Source organism: Gossypium arboreum, chromosome 13 (assembly GCF_025698485.1).
Source record: "Gossypium arboreum isolate Shixiya-1 chromosome 13, ASM2569848v2, whole genome shotgun sequence".
Classification (NCBI taxonomy): domain Eukaryota; kingdom Viridiplantae; phylum Streptophyta; class Magnoliopsida; order Malvales; family Malvaceae; genus Gossypium; species Gossypium arboreum.
Window position 1 is genome coordinate 126,627,129 of NC_069082.1, and position 12,473 is coordinate 126,639,601.

Genomic DNA, 12,473 nt, shown 5'->3' on the forward strand with positions numbered 1-12,473 from the left:
TTTATTCAGCTATAAAAAGCCAGAGGAATGATGTAAAAGGGATCTTCTTCTTTTTCCAGAAATACACATGCATACCAAAATAAAAAAAAGGGTTACTGAAATTAAAAGGTGATTGAAAGTTCTTGAGATTCTTGATTTTCTTTTCGATTTATTCTTTTGTTTTTTTTTAGTTTATTTTTCGCATTCAAAACCGAAAGAAAGAAATAAAAGAAGAAAAGACTTACCGTGTAACGCCCCAATTTTCAGGAATTCTGTGAATGTTGGCATAGGTTTAATTTTGTTAGTGGGCCTCTATAAGGCCCAAGCTTAAGATAGAACCTGACAATTTTAGTTAATTTTTGTTCCATAAGAAAAAGGGGGTGAAATTATGAAATAGAACCTATGTGAAAATGTTTGAAAATGCTATAGGCTAAATTGAAGTGGCCAAATAAATAAGAGTGCACAATAGGAGAATTTGCATGACAAACCCCCCATTTTACATGAAGTGGTGGCCATCATGTTGTTGTAGACAAAATGTGCACTTGATATCCATAATTTATGGTACAAATTGATACAAATTGATAATGGGTTAGGTAAATGTTTCATGATAATGGGTTAGGTAAATGTTCCATGATAATGGGTTAGATAAATGTTCCATGATGGGAATTTCATGTCTTTTGTATTAAAGAATTAAATGGATGAAATATGAAATTTTATTAAAAAAAAGGGGTGAAAAGAACAAAGTTTTGTCCATCTTTGTTCATCATAGCCTAAAGTTAGAGAAGAGAAAGGAGAGGAGAAAGCTCTTGAATGGTCGGTCACTTGGGGAAGAAAATTGAAGGTAAGTTCATGGTAGTTTGATTCTATCTTGATGTTCATGAGTTCTTCTTGATTCTACCTTAACTCTTGAAGCATATTTTGGTTTTTGGTTGTGTTGTGAGCATTTGGTCATGAATTAAAATGAAGGAAATTTTGATGAAAAATGGAAGATATGTGAAGTTGAGCCAAACAAATGAGCATGCATGTGCTTAGATGCTAAGGGGGAAAATCGGCTAATATGTTGTGCTTTAAAATGATGAAATGGATATTATACTTAAGTAAAATCATAGATATGTGATGATTGATTGGTGATATACATGTTTAAAAAAAACATGCATGCAAGTTATGTGTGAAAGAGTGATTTGGTAATAAATCTGCTTGAGATAGCAGCAGTAACGTGAATTTGGAAAATCACCATAAACTGTGAAAGATGAGTTAGAAGCTGAATAAATTATGTAATTAAAGCTTAATGAGTCTATTTTCAAATGAAATAAATGAGAACATATTTTGAATTCTGTACAATGAGAAATTTGATTCATAATGAAGAGTGGTCAGATTAGTCAAATAGTGAAACATGGGAAACTTTAAGAAAAATCTGGTATTGATTGGCTAAACCAAAAATTCTGAAAATTTTATGGATAGAAGTTATATGAGTCTATTTTCAGTTAAAATTAACGGCACTTGATTTGGAGTTTCGTAGCTCCAGTTATAAATGATTTAGTACTATTGTTCAGGAAGACAGCTTGCAGTGAGATTATGATTATGTGGTAAACACTGACAAAAATTTGTTAATGAGTTGCTTATTGATTTCTTATAAGCTTACTCTGATCTGTAGGTGTGGTTGGCTGAATATTGTAAGGGGTTAATACGTAGTTCGTATTTGAATAGTTAGATTAATGTGTTAGTAATCCAATTGTAGGCAGTTCGTGTGTGGATCTCGTTAGCATATCGTCGCAAACAGGTGTGTAACTAACACCCTCTTTCTTAGTCTGGATCGGCAAAAGTCGAAAAGCCGAAATGCCGAAAATCGGTATTTTGTAGATTTGCGAGTGTGTGAATGCTCGTGAGGTAAATCGATTAATGTTTTTGGTAAGCTGCAAAATTTGGACTGCAAGTGCATGATTTCTGTGCCCTCGATATTTTTGGACTTAATGGGCCAAAATTGGAATGATGGGCCAATGGGCTCAATTCGGTAAGAACCCTCGGTACGTGATTCTGTTAGTACGTGAAAAGTAGGAATATGCATGAAAAACCCTAAAATAGATAAATTACTGAAATACCTTTAAATGTGAAAAATTTACAGTTTTACCTCAAGTAGATAAATTACCGAAATACCCCTAGGGTTAAATTGACCTAAATGCATGTTTGATCGTTGTTATTTATCGCATGTCATGTTGTTATTATCGATGCATGGGATTGGGATATTGACGGAGGAAGTACTGAAAGTGGCTTGTCCACGATCTTGGAGGCTTTGCCTCAATTTATCGTTAATCGAGCAAAGCAAGGCAAGAATCGTGGAGTGTTAATTTGGGTGGGTTGAGCTATTCCCCACATGGAGTGTATGGTGGTACGGTGGAGTGTAGTGGTTGGTGGGTTGAGTAGTCTCCCCAAATGTGCTTGCATATGTTATTGATGTTGCATGTATTTTGAAATGGGCCTATGGGCCATCTTGTTATCTGAATAAGGGCCGAGGCCTAGTTTATTGTAATCTAAAAGGGCTCGTTCAAGACCATCATTACTCGAATGGGCTTAGGCCCAATAGGCTTGAGTGACTTGGGCTTTGAATGGGTTTCCTTACACACCGAGTTTCCCCAAACTCACCCTTTTATTTTTATCCACGCAGAAATCCCCAACCATAGTGGGCTTAGAGTCGTGAGGGAATTGAGTGGCCACCCGCTCAAAGTTTGATTTTCTTCCGTGAATGGACATCCTTTTATTTACGTTTGAAGTTTTGGGTTTTAAATGTAATAAGGCCGCTTAATTATTTTTGATGGTTTTAATATGTATTACTAAGATAGGTATTACTTATTTTAACTGTTGAAATTGGATAGCTTTAGGGCGCGTTTTCAAAAACAACAATTAATTTCAAAATAACACGACAACAAGCAAAGCTTCCGCAAAGAAAGTATTTTCCAAAATTAATCACTTTTCCTAAAAATGACTTAATCAAATCGGTTTCCTAGAAATATCAATGACGTTAAGGTATGGCAATGGCAGTATGCATGTTTAGGATTGGATCCGAAGGGAGCTTGGTACTTAAGCAATTCGATGGACTCACCACCTCTTTTCTGGTTTCCTACCTGGTGCACAGCTTCCATTCACTTTAACCTATAATGAAATTATCTTTTAAAACACTAAGTAAGTTTTTCTGGATCAACAATATAAAATGTTTTGAACGCTTCGATATGGCATGTCGGATCCCGTCATAACGTCTGGGCCGGGTTTGGGGTGCTACATACCGTGTGAAGAGGCCATGGCTTTCCTCTCTTTGTTTTGTTGAAATCGAATCAAAGGAGATGCCAAGGCTGAAAGGCTCTTCCAAAATGGAGAGTATTATGTGAAGATGAAACGGCAGATAAAAGAGGGAATAGGTCTTTGGGGTTTTTCTTTTTTTTTTTATATATATTTTTTAATTGGCATTTAAATGGCTGCATATTGGATTTTAGTTTTTAGAATTGATTGTATGCAGAATTCAAAACGGTGCCATGAGCTGGATCCACACTTTGGCGGTTTAGATGGTTGATTTGTGCATATAGTCCTTTTCTTTCGCACTGACTTTTTGATTAGTCCTTATTCACATTTTATTTGTTTTAAATTTCTCCTTAGAATTTGCGCGGCATTTCAGTTTAGCCCGGATTTAAACATTGTGCTTTGAGACTCGGTATATTTCAGTTTCGATCCTCGCACATTCTCGCACATTGTGTTTTAGTTTTTTATTTCAATAGTTTAATTTATTAATTATGCTTTTCATTTTAACTTTATTTTAATTGAGTTTCTTTATTTCTGTAATTCATCATTATTTTTTAAAAAATCCACTTAGTATTCATTTTTTTAATTCTTATTTATTTATTTTTGAGCTACTTTGATAAATTTTTTTAAAATCATTATTGTAAAGTTTTTATATCAAATTATTTTAACATTTGTACAATATTTCTTTATGTATTTGTACATGTATTATTTTTATTGAGATTTTAATTTATAATGCTTATTATTTAAAATTCATTTTTTTTTTATTTTGATCTATGTTAATATTTTTTTACTTTTTTCGTGTTTTATTTGTAATTAGGTGTAGTTTTTATATCATAGATTTTTAATACTTTGCATAGCATTTAACTCAAATCTTTTTCTATACTTGTACCTATATTATTTTAAATTGAATCTTATATTCATTATAAATTTTGAAAATCCATTTAATTTTTTTTTATGTGTGTCAAATTATTTTAATACCTTATTTTATAAAATCATTATCTTGAGATTTGTATTTATATCATATTATTTTAACTATTATGTAATGTCTCATTTAAATATTTTTGCATATATTATTTTAATGATTAAATCATTATTTTAAAAATCATTTTCCTTTTGTTTATAAAATTGTTGTTCGGAAATTCTTTATATTATATTCTTTTAATATATTAGTTAGTATTTCATTTTAATGTTTCTTTATATATATATATATGTACATATATAGCAAAATCAATTTAATCTTGTAGGCATCTCCATGTTATTTTTATAAATAATTATTTCTAAATTTGTATATAATTTATAAGATAATCTAATTTTATATGTATTATTAATTTCATATTTTGTTTATATAAATAATTATTCCTATATCATATGTGCATGTCTCAAAAAAATCTATTATGTGAACTATACCTCATCATGTATTTTCCTTCTTTTGTATTTAATACATTATTTAAAGTTATCATGTGAATTATCAATTTTGAATGAATTTATGTTTTAAATATTTCATGTATAATTTGATTTGAACTTTGTATTTTTATCAAAATTATTTTCAATAAACATGTTTAAGCAAATTTCTAAATTTCTATTATTCAAAAATTCTGGAATAAGGCGATATCTAATATTTGAGGAATTCGGAAAATCATGCTCAATCGTACTGGGTATGACTTTTCCGGAGAACCAAATATTTGGATAACCTTTTATAATTTTAATGTATGTTTTTTTCAAAAGTCGAAAATCAATCGTGTTTTAAAGGTATAGGGATCGCATCCAATTGTACTGGGTATGAAACTGCATATCTTTGAAACAAAGGATTTTTGACCACTAATTTAAACTATTCGAACATGTTAAAAAAGAATCATACTTTGAGAAAATCTTTTCTTTTAAAACTTTTGATATAAGGACAGCATCAAATCAATTTGGTACCAATTTTTGGGCGTAATGAGTGTGCTAATCCTTCCTCATGCGTAGCCGACTCCCGAACCCACTTTTTGATTTTTCATGAATAGAGCATTTTAGTAGGTGGCCTAATCACACCTAAATCAAGAGATTGGTGGCGACTCAACATTCGGTTTTAAAAAAAAAGTCGATTCCTATTGCTTTCAAAATAAAAAGGGTTTCGACATTGTGTATATATATTTATGATTTTATTTCGTGTTTAATGCTATTACTATGATGTTTAATACCATATGCATTATTATTGTTTTATACTATTACTATCGCATGTATATTGTTAATGTTTGTATTATCCATTTCGTATATTCTTAACCTTTTATTATTATTTGTCTGTCCCGAATTTATCATAGTAGTTCATACCATAGTGCAACGTCGATTTTAGTTTTCTTTTACTTTTATTTGTTTTATCTAGAAATATTTTCATTCATGTCTTTAAATTAATTCCAATAAATAAGGCAACGTGCCGATTTAACATTAAGTCGTTGATTTCATCTCTATGTTGGGTGAAATTCGTCGGCTCGTGTTAAAAGCGGAACACCCTTCTAAAAATACCGAAAACTAAAAAATTCTCATTTTTCAATTAGATCACGATTAAATGTTAAAGTGAATCCGTATTTTTGAGAATTAAGACAACGCGTGTTTTACAAGATACCAATTTTGGGCATTGCGAGGGTGCTAATACCTTCCTCGCGCGTAACCGACTCCCGAACCCTACTTTACTCTGATTTTCACGTAGACCCAAATTTGGCCTTCATTTTTGTTCGAGAATAAATTTTATTTTCAAAAAAGATGATTTATTAGGTGTCCGATCACACCTAGAAAAAAGATTGGTGGTGACTCCCTTTTTTAATAAAATTGAAAATCAGTTTTCAAATAATCGCCTCAACCAGCGACCCAAACCAAAAAAATTTTACGTCGAACAACTGGTTTCCAGCAGCTTCCAGCACCGCTGCTACCTCCGTGCCAGCCCCATGTGCGCGTCCTTCACACCTCATCCCACGTGCGTCATCACCTCCAGCTGGCTCCTTACCTACAAAAATAGAATAACAGCACTAATAATCACAGCCAAAGGAGAGCAAAATATAGCAGAAACATCTAGAGGAAATTATTTTCTATTTTCTATTTATTTTATTTCTTCTTATTCGGTTATAAAAGGCTAAATATGCTTACTATAAAAAGGGATGCAGATACGAAAATCGATACCAAAAGTTTGAATAAAAAATAGTTTTCAGGAGGTAATTGGAAATTTCATTTTTCTTTTCATTTTACTTTTATCCCTTTGATTTTTGTTATTATATGAGTAAAAAAAAACAAAAATAAAAGAGAGGAGGATACTTATCTTGATAAAGGCCTTCGAATCCTCGTTTGCTTTGAAAAAATCGAAGCTCAAATAAGGATTGTGAGGTTTAAGAATGGCAAAACTCTCGAATTCATAGTCGAACAGAGTCGATTAGGCCTTCGTTCGACGCCATCCGCTGATTACAGAGGAAAAGTGGTGGTTGAGTGAGAATTTTGGTTCGGCCGAATGAATAGGGAGAGGTTTTAGTTTTTTTCTCTGCATTCTGATTTTATTAAAATGGGAAAATGTTTGATTTAAGGGTTTTTAGGCTTGATTTTGTACAGAATATGAAACAGTGCCGTTTAGAGCAAGAGGATCCTCGCGTTGACCCATTTCATGGCCCGGATCCGCGCCTCTTTAACTTAAATGGTTAATTTTCACGATTGGTCCCTTCCTTTCTCATTAGCGTGCGATCAAGCCTACTTTAGATTTCTTTGTTTTTTAATTTTTCCCCAGAATTTGTGCACCAATTCAACTGGATCTGCGCTTAAATGTTGCATTTTGATATTTGGATCATTTACATTTTCAATCCTCGCACATTCACGCGCATTGCGTTTTGATCCTTATATTTGTTTTAATGATCTATTTTATTTATTAATTATCCCTTCTAATTTGATTTTCTTTCAATTAAGTTTTATTTCAATTTGTATATTTCATTACTTTTTAAATTCATTTTAGCATTTATCTTTTTTTTATACATTTTGAATTACCTTGATAAGTTTATTTTTTTAAATTATTATTTTTAAATTCCTTTTTATATCATATCATTTTAACATTTCAGTATAACATTTCTTATAATATCATTTTAAATTCCTTTTTTTGAATTATAGGACATGTCTCAGAGGACGGTGTAGTAACATCGGTGAAGTTAGATCTTATCTCCCTGAAGTTGCAGTAGAATAGATCGAAGATTACAAACCTTATCTCCCTAAAGTTACAGTGGAGCAGGTTGAAGTGACAGGTCTTATCTCCCTGAATTTGCAGTGGAGCAGACCAAAGATGGCGAATCTTATCTCCATATATCGGCAATGGAGCAGATTTAAGCTACCAGCTTTTTCTCCCTGAAGTTGTAGTGGAGTAGGCTCAATATATAAGTCGTATCTTCCTGATGTAGCAAGGAAGCAGACTGAAGATTGAAGATCTTATCTCCCTAAGCAGTAGTGGAGCAGATCGAATATGGCGAATCTTATCTCCATGTATCGGCAATGGAGCAGATTTTAGCCACCAGTCTTATCTCTCTAAGGTAACAAGAAAGCAGGTTGACGATTGTAGTCTTATCTTCCTGAGGTAGCAAGGAAGCAGACTGAAGATTGAAGGTCTATCTCCTTAAGCGGTTGTGGAGCAAATTGATATTTAGTCGTTTTTTATATTATTCCGTGTATATTATTGTTGCATATTATTTATTCGTTTTTTTGTATTATCATATCAATTGTTCTCCATCCATGCTTGAAAATTTGGTTACATTTTTCTTAGATTAGTTTTATGTAATTGTTTGTTTTGTTAAGTTGGCTAAATAAGGTTATATTATCTTCATGCATCAAGTATTGTACGTTATTCATGCATATTATCCCATGATTATTATTTTTCTTTTGGTTTACAAATGTTGCTTTATAATTTCCAACTCGTTAAAATCAATTATTCCTTTCTATTTCAAATAAAATTAAGGCGTTTTGAGCTAGTTTATAATCATTTATTTTAAAAAATTTTAAAAAACAAGGCAATATTCAATATTTGGAAATTCAGAAAATCGTGCCCTACCATGCTGGGTTTCAATTTTTCGTTGGACTAGATATTTGGGCATCCTTTTGTAATTTTTGACAAGAGCTTTTGGAAGTCAAAAATCAATCGTGTTTTCAAAGGTATAAAGGATCATGTCCTATTGTGCTGGATGTGATACTGTATACCTTTGAAACGAGAGAGTTTTGACGATCAACTTGAACCATTCAAATGTTTCAAAAGGAATTTTAAATATTTTTAAAAAAACCCTAGACAAAATGATAGTACTTAATCAATCTGGTACCAGTTTTGGGCGTAGTGAGGGTGCTAACCTTTCCTCATACGTAACCGGCTCCCGAACCCATTTTTAAATTTACGTAGACCAAAATTGATTTAAATGGAACAAAATATTTTAGTAGGTGATCCAATCACACCTAAACAAAAGATTGGTGGCGACTCCACACATTGTTTTAAAAGTCGATCCCCGGTTTTTCCAAAATAAAAAATGTTTTCGACATTTCTTTATAATTTCTAACTCTTTAAAATCAATTATTCCATTTTATTTCAAGTGAAATCAATGTGTTTTGAGCTAGTTTACAATTTTTATTTAAAAATTCTAAAATAAGGCAATGTTCAATGTTTGGAACTTCGAGAAATCTTGCCCTACCGTGTTGAGTTTTAATTTTTTGTTGGATTAAATAATTGGACATCCTTTTGTAATTTTCAACGTATGAGCTTTTGGAATTCAAAAATCAATTGTGTTTTCAAATGTATAAAGAATTCTGTCCTATCGTGCTGGATATGATGCTGAATACCTTTGAAACGAGAGAATTTTGACGACCAACTTGAATCACTCAAATGTTTTAAAAGGAACCATATTTCAAATTTTTTTTCTAAAATCTTAGACATAGGGACAGCACTTAATCAATCTGGTACCAATTTTTGGGCGTAGTGAAGGTGCTAACCCTTCCTCATACGTAACCGGCTCTCGAACCCATTTTTAAATTTACGTAGACCAAAATTGATTTAAATAGAATAAAATGTTTTATTAGGTGATCCAATCACACCTAAACAAAAAGATTGGTGGCGACTCCACACTTTGTTTTAAAAGTCGATCCCCTTTTTTTCCAAAATAAAAAATCATTTCGACAATATCCTCTACACACCATCTCCGACCATACCTACATACCATGTGGGGTTTAAAACACCCACCCAGCCCTACACACCATATTGTACCAATGAGGTACATAACAGATATGATGCAACTATACTGCCAGATAATAGGCGTAATCGCCTTTCAGAACACTTCCTGCAATATACATCATCCTATCCCTAATAACAGATATAAAAATATGCAAATACAGATAAACAGTCTAACATGCTCAAATATAAGCATACATAAATAACAGATATACAAACAATAGAGTAACTAGGCATGCATCAGTATCCCAATCAGATCAGTAAATCAATCAGTCAAATCATAAGTTAAGGGTTTATCTAGCCCTTATCGACCCTATAGTAGGCCCACAATCGTTTGGGACAACCCGTGCAACCCTAGGGAAAATTCAGATAAACTGCTAGTAGGTTTTGAATGCACAACATATTTGCAGATAAAAGCTGTTAGTACGTTTGCATATGAACCACCAGTGTTTGTAGATAAACTGCCAGTAGGTTGTGAGTGCACAACATATTTGTAAATAAAAGCTTCTAGTAAATTCATAGATAAACCACTAGTGTTGCAGATTATTAAATTGTCAGTACTTCCTCCTTTCAATCATTCCACCTCATGCAATGCAATATGACATGATAGTAATAGTACAGAACAGGAACAATAGACATGCTTCACATGTATTCGATTCAACAATAGCAGTAGACATGCTCAATATGCATTAGGTTTAATAGTAATAATAGACATCTTTAACATGTATTCTGTTTAACAGTGACAGTAGATATGCAACCAGTAATATAGTGATAAGAATAACAGTATCAATTCATTAGAGAGAAAGTGACAGTAGACATGTAATATTCACATATCATCATTATTCAGTAGTAGTTCAATCATCAAATCACAGATTCTAGTATGTTCATAATGTCAGGGACTCAATCTGGTGAATAATATTTCTAAAAATAGTTCAGGGTCATACAGAGGCTAAACTAAACAATTCACAAAATTCTAAGCAAAATTGTAAAACAGGGAACACACGGTTGTTTGTCCAGGTTGTGTGGGATGCTATAGGCTGTGTGAATGGTTTACACAATCATGTGGCCAGGCCATGTAATAGAATGTGGTCGTGTGGCAAATTCAAAATTAAGCTATAAGAGAGACACGGTCTATGGCAGGCCATGTGAGATGCGAACTAGCTTAGAGTTTCCAGGGCACGTGGTTGTGTGGGGGTCGTGTGGTCCACACACTCATGTGGGAGACCGTGTGGTCCTAATCCTAGACACAGTTTGCCCCGTTTTACTTGTAAAAGAACACACACCTTTCACCGGGAGTCCAATCGATGTTCCTTGTTATCAAATCAAATCTGATTCACCTAAATTAGATCCTTCAATGACTAATTCGCATGAATTAACATTGGGTATCAAGATTAAATAAGATTTACAAAAGATTTTGGCAAGAACATGAAATATTGTTTAATCAAACATATGATTAGTACTGTATAGTATTTCTATAAAAAATCGAGATTAATCATCGGGATTGAGATGTACTTACCGATTCTTGGCAAAGATTAAGGATATTATTTGACGATATCGAAAGAAATCAAGAAGCGAAGTTGATTTGATACGAGAAAGAAAATACTCAATAGCAAAAGATAGAAAATATTATGTAAATGATAGGAAGGAAAAGAAAGATGAGAAGAAATAGGGAGAGGAAAGAAAAGTTCTAATGGGATTTGAAAAGAAACATAATTCAAGTCTAATTGGGTAATATTGGACTAAATACCTAGGGTTTGGAAAACCCTAAAGGTGGTATAGCAATTTTCCCCTAACTATCGAAAATAAAAATATATTTTGGGGAAAATGGTAGCTCAAACTTGGGTAAATAAGGTAGGAAAGCATGCTCTTAACAGTTAAGCCTAATGCTTATTTCTTGTTAAATTTTTACTTCTCATAATACTTGTTTTAGTGTAGTTTTCATCCTAATTTGTTGAAAATAAAAGAATAAGAAATAGGAGGGGAGTGACTAAACCTCTAAAATATGACAATGGTACTTAACCATCAAACTTATTTAAAATATTACAATGGTACTTGACCATCAAACTTATTTAATTTTTTAGTTATTTATTTCAATCAACCCATTACATTTTGGGGCGTAATAATATTAATATATACAACATTTTAAATCGATATGATAAAGATATTGGACCGTTTCAAAATTTACACACATGATAAGTACAATTATATTGATAATTCCAACGACTAAATCGTTAAAATATTAACCATACAAAAAATATAAGAAACAAGTATAAAACTACTTTAATTTTATCTTGATAGAAGTGAAACTTTCCTTAATAAAATATAACAAATATATATTTTGTTATTTTCTTAAATATAAGGTATCATATTTTTAATATTGATATTATATTGTATTTTTAGTGTCATGATATAAATTATATAATTATAATCGAGGGTGCATTGGTAAGAAAATAGGCTAGTAGAAAAAATAATTATACAAGATTTGAAATTTTTGTTTTCATTTTTGGTAACATGAAAAAAAAATTGTCGTATTTATAGTGTTGTAGATATTTTTGTGATGCAAGCAAGTAGGCAAAGCCTGCTGGAAAACCAACGTGTCAGCATCATTACCTAATATAACATGTATGTATGTATATGATAAAACGATTTTATATTCGAGTGAATAAATTTCCAAAATAGAAAATTTGGTATTTCCAAAATACCATAACTAAAATATGCCATACGATTTAACCAACATATCCATTTGAACCAACATCATTTAGCAACGGGCTTTAAAGTCAAACCTACTAAACTTCAGCTAATAAAAAAAATGGGCTCAATTAGCTAAAAACACACAGAAGGGCTGCAACAACCAACAATGGCCTCACCAGCCCCTAAATCTGCTTAGAAACAAATTAAATGGTTTAGGAATAAAATAAAAGTTGAATGGGGTTTGAATATTTTTATAACTTGATTGAATTGGTGTCACAGGTTAATTGGGTATCAATTCAGTTAAAAAAAG

At 32.0% G+C, this 12,473-nt stretch overlaps 1 long non-coding RNA gene across 1 annotated transcript; it reads left to right on the forward strand.

The window, feature by feature from the left end:
- The first annotated feature begins 6,418 nt into the window (after window positions 1-6,418).
- On the forward strand, window positions 6,419-7,504 carry LOC128286596 (uncharacterized). The gene is made up of 3 exons (XR_008277208.1): window positions 6,419-6,452; window positions 6,841-6,925; window positions 7,387-7,504. It is a non-coding gene; the product is annotated as an uncharacterized LOC128286596 (long non-coding RNA).
- The last annotated feature ends 4,969 nt before the right edge of the window (window positions 7,505-12,473 follow it).